This window comes from Adiantum capillus-veneris, chromosome 22 (genome assembly GCF_014529385.1).
Source record: "Adiantum capillus-veneris isolate H3 chromosome 22, ASM1452938v2, whole genome shotgun sequence".
NCBI lineage: Eukaryota > Viridiplantae > Streptophyta > Polypodiopsida > Polypodiales > Pteridaceae > Adiantum > Adiantum capillus-veneris.
The window spans coordinates 96,605,568-96,610,778 of NC_140952.1; the positions used below are offsets into that span (position 1 = coordinate 96,605,568).

At 41.9% G+C, this 5,211-nt stretch overlaps 1 pseudogene; it reads left to right on the forward strand.

Annotated features, from left to right (window-relative positions):
- Positions 1-743: 743 nt before the first annotated feature.
- LOC147429854 (uncharacterized) lies at positions 744-3,843 on the forward strand (annotated as a pseudogene).
- The last annotated feature ends 1,368 nt before the right edge of the window (positions 3,844-5,211 follow it).

Here is a 5,211-nt window from a genome sequence, read left to right on the forward strand (position 1 = left end):
GCTGGCTCAAATTTGGGGAAGGAGGTTCTCAAGCTGGTTCAAATTATGAAATTTATAGTTCTAATATGAGATTTGTAGTGTGATTATCCCCCTCAAATTTAGAGTTAGCCTGCTTATATGCCTGTGAAAAGGTTCCAAAGCCAGGTCCACAAAAAACAGCCCTGCTCTCACCGTGCTCGTCTCTCCTCCCCTTTAAGTGCCATGGGATCCCAACCATGGGATCAATGGTCCCAAGTGAAAGATCAATCTGGACCATCGATCTGCTAAAACTAAACTCGGGATCCCGAATTTAGATTTTTCAAAACTAATCTCGAGATCCCGAGTTTAGGTTTTACCGGCCACACGGGGCCTAATCTCGGGATGCCCCCCTCTCCCCAACCGGGATTTGAACCCTCACCTAGCTTGAGAGTCTAGGGCCTTAACCATCACTCCTGCGTGCGCTTTCTTGAAATAGTTGTGTTTTTTCATAAACTTAAACTTAAAACAACAGTTTTCGACATAAAAACTAAACTCGAGATCCCGAGTTTAGTTTTTGTGGAGCCCACCATAAAAACTAAATTCGAGATCTGAGTTTAGTTTTTACGCATCGACAGCCGAGATCTACGAACGCCTTTGATTTTGCACAAGAGCCATTGATCCCATGGGTGGGACCCCGTGGCACTTAGAGGTGAGCCTCCTCTCTCTCTATCTCAAAAGCTCCATTGTGCAAAAGCACGCTTTCACTGAAAAGCATCGTTATTAATGTGTGGGGTAACGCCTTGCCCTCTCTAGGCTAGTCTCTTTGCAACGACCCAAGTAAAGACGCACCGACAACTGAGCCGCGTCAGATATGCAGGAAAGACGGGGAGATGGCGCAGATGTCAGTGCTCCTGCTCCAAAGAGAGGAAGAGGGACTAGGAGACAAGATAGAAGTGATGACGAGAGACGGCACTCTAGTTCTGATCGCAGAGCGGAGAGGCCAGCCAATGTTCAAAGGAGGGGGCATGACTCATCTTCTTCCGACAGAAAATCTAGGAGCCGCAGGGACAAGGATGCACATTCTCCTCATGACAAAAAATCTAGAAGCCGCAGGGACAAGGATGCACATTCTCCTCATGACAGGAAACATACAGACAATGATGGCCTCCCTGATAGGAAACAAAGAGAGAGCAGCAGATTTTATGACAGTAATATCGAGCGACAGCAATCTAATTCTCACTGTGACGGTAGGCGATCCTACAATGAAAAAAAGAGGTATGATTTGTCTTCCCCTGATAGGAAACTAAGAAGCCACAGCAACAAAGGTGCCTGTTCTCCTTCCAATCATAGACAACATGATGACATCACACGACAAAGTAATGCTTTGCAGCAAGAACACCACAGGAAGCAGAGAACTGGAGATTTTAGAGGTGCGGAAGATAGCAGAGACAGGTCAAGAGATAATGAAGATGAAAAAGAGTGCAGCAGAAGCCCCAGATCAAGAAATAATGAAGAAGGAAGGGGGCATAGCAGAAGCTCAAAAAGGCGACATGATGATGATAGTAAGATCAAACAGAAACGTTGGGCAGATACGGTCGAAGAGGATAAAGAGGACGAGGCAACTCGATTGTCTTATTCCAGGGCATCCACCAGGGAGGAAGAGGTGAATGCTGCAGGAAAGGAGAACAAGATGTCTATTGCACCGCAGCCCCAAGGAAGAAGTGGAGGGGTGTACATACCACCCTTCAAGCTGGCACAGATGATGAAAGAGGTTCAAGATAAAAGCAGTGTTGAATATCAGCGCATGACTTGGGATGCTTTGAGAAAGAGCATCAATGGTCTTGTTAACAAAGTGAATGCATCTAATGCCAAGAATATTATCCCTGAGCTTTTGGGTGAAAATCTGATTCGGGGCCGTGGGCTTTTTGCACGGTCTTGCATGAAGTCTCAGATGGCATCTCCTCTATTTACACACGTGTTTGTGGCTGTGGTTGCTGTGGTCAACACTAAGTTTCCTGAGCTTGGTGAACTTCTTCTGAAAAGAATCATACTACAGTTCAGAAGGGCTCTAAGGCGGAATGACAAGCCTGTACTGCTAGCAGCGGCAAGATTTATTGCACACTTAGTTAACCAACAAGTTGCGCATGAAGTGGTTGCGCTGGAGGTGTTGATGGTATTATTGGAGAATCCTACAGATGACAGTGTAGAGGTTTCTGTTGGTTTTGTGAAAGAATGCGGTGCGATTCTTCAGGACCTTGCTCCACAAGGGTTGCATGGTATTTTTGAAAGACTCAGGGGAATCCTTCACGAAGGAGAAATCGATAAGCGTGTTCAGTTTATGATTGAAGGCCTGTTTGCGATCAGGAAATCTGGATTTCAGGGCCATCCAGCTGTGTTACCAGAGCTGGATCTTGTGGAGCAAGAGGACCAATTTACTCACGAGATTTCTCTATCTGAGGATCTAGACACAGAAATGAGCCTCGATATTTTCAAGGCTGATCCAAGTTTTTTGGAAAGCGAGAAGAAATATGAAGATATTAAGAAAATTATTTTGGGAGAATCGTCTGGTGACGACAATGATGATGATGATGATGGTGATAATGGCTCTGGGCAGTCATCCGATGACGATGAGGATGATGAAGATGAGGAGGAAGAAATGCAGAGAATGAAAATCAGAGATGAAACAGAGACTAATTTGGTTAATCTAAGAAGAACAATTTATTTGACAATTATGTCTAGTGTGGATTTTGAAGAAGCAGGCCATAAGCTTCTCAAGATAAAACTGGAACCTGGACAGGAGATGGAACTAAACATTATGCTTCTGGAATGCTGTAGTCAAGAAAGGATATACCTTCGCTACTACGGCCTTCTTGGTCAACGGTTTTGCATGATCAACAGCATCTATCACAAGAATTTCGATATGTGTTTCATGAAGCAGTATTCCATGATTCACAGACTGGAGACAAATAAATTGCGAAATGTCGCCAAGTTTTTCGCTCATCTCCTGGGTACAGATGCTCTTCCTTGGACCGTGCTGGTATATATGAAACTCACAGAGGAGGACACAACATCTTCTTCGCGTATTTTTATCAAGATACTTTTCCAGGAACTGTCAGAGCATCTTGGCTTACGTAAGCTTAATGAGAAGTTGAATGATCCTGAAATGCAAGAATCATTCAAGGGGATATTTCCCAAGGATAACCCTAAAGACACTAGGTTTGCAATCAACTTCTTTACTTCTATTGGTTTGGGAGGTATCACCGACAGTCTACGAGAGTTTTTGAAGAATATGCCAAGGCTAATCATGCAGCAACAGAGACAAGTGGATAGTGATTCAGACGACTCCGATTCCGAAGACACATTTGAGAGTGAGAGCAGTAGCACAGGGAGTGATTCTGGAAGCAGCAGCTCTGGCTCAGGATCAGAGTTGGAGTCCGAGTCAGGAAGAAAGCGAAGGCGGAAGTGAGACAAAGCGTAGCTGGTTATCAAGGATCAAAATGGTGTACACTTTGATTGTACAATAGTCTCTCTTGTTCAGATGTCGAAGTGATTCGCCTTGCACGTCCCTTGGTACCCTTCGTGCATCTAAACTAACATAATATGGCGGGAAGGGGGAGCCCTTTACACGTGTGGAAATCTGTGACATGAAGGCTAAACTCCAAAAGTGAGAGAAGCCTCGGTGCATGTGATAAAGAGGGAGAGAGAAAGAGAGAGAGGCCATACTAGTATTGTATAAGGGAAGGCTTTGTACAATTATGGCCCAACGAGCGCCATAATTGGCTCCCTTGTTGATATGTAATGCTTTGTTTATTGTGACGTATGTTACGGACATGTTTTGGTGTGATTACATCTGAGAAGGTATGATACAAAAAACACTTGAGGACTCGAGTATAGTGTCTTACGTTTTCTTTTTCACCAAATCGGATTGTAAATTTGTATGGTATACTCACCAGAATGCTTACTTCGAAATGCTAGGTAGTAGTCACGATTCTGTAAAAAAAAACATTTGGATGAATCTTACGGAGATCCTCTCTCCCCTTTTTCTCCTCCCTCTAGAGTCTAAATTGTAAGCAATCGCTGCCACTGTCCACATCTCCCTCTTTCGGCTGCATGTAGTCCACGAAGCCGCCTTTTTGTGCGGTCCTCTCTCTCTCTCTCTCTCTCTCTCTCTCTCTCTCTCTCTGCGATCGTGAGGAGCCCACACTGCTGCTTGTAATTGCATGCTATCTGCAACGGAGATAGAGGTTGGGGGTGGAAGCAAGAAAGGCACAGGTAGAGGCATCGAGGTTGGATACATGCGTATGCAGGATTGAAGCTAGGCAGGACATGGCGTGCGGACGCGTAGGGGTAGCTAACATGGGGAAGAATATCGAGGGTAATGGATTTTTTAACACTAGTTCTGTAATCGGACACTCAAATGTCCTGAGATACTAAAGTGTCCTATTTTTTTAGCAATTTGTCATAATTATTTGGTGAATCTAGGAAAAAAATTCATAGGTCACGTTCATATCTTAGGTCAGCTATGAGGTGAAGAACATAGCCAAATTTTAGTTTTGTCAGAATTAATACCATATTAAGATTATAATGATAAGTGTTATGATGAAAAAATCATAGAAATTTAGTGCAATTTTAACATAATTTTCATAAATTGGATATAACTTCTCATCAAAATAAGATTTTGCATAGATTTCAAGGTGTATGGATAGAAAAAAACTTATTTTAGCAACAGATTTAGGTTCATAACTTAGTTATGGGACTAAATTTTTGTTATAATCAAAATATCAAAATCTTGAAAATGTTGACAAAGAAGAAAATTTTGGTCTTTCAAGACCTCTTTCATTAATATGATGAGGTTATGGGACAAAACCTAAGGTGTATAATGTATCTATAGGTCAATACCCATCAACTAAGCATTTTTAGAGGGTTCAAACTCATAGGCATCTTGTAATTTAAGTTCATTTAAAAAAATTTATAGTGCGTAATTTCTTGCAAAAATAACATTGCTATGAAAAACTAATGAAAGAGTGTATATAAATCTCCCAATTATGTCCATATGAGGTATTTGTATACAAATAAGTGAGATGAATGAAAAAATTCGAAAGTGGACTTTATTTTAAGGCTTATCTTTGATAAAGTAAAAAATCACAATTACAACATGCACAATTTTTTGGATATGTCATAAATCACCAAATGTGGCTTGCATAACCATTAAAATTTATCACCTTATGTAACGGACTCATAGATCTAGTATAT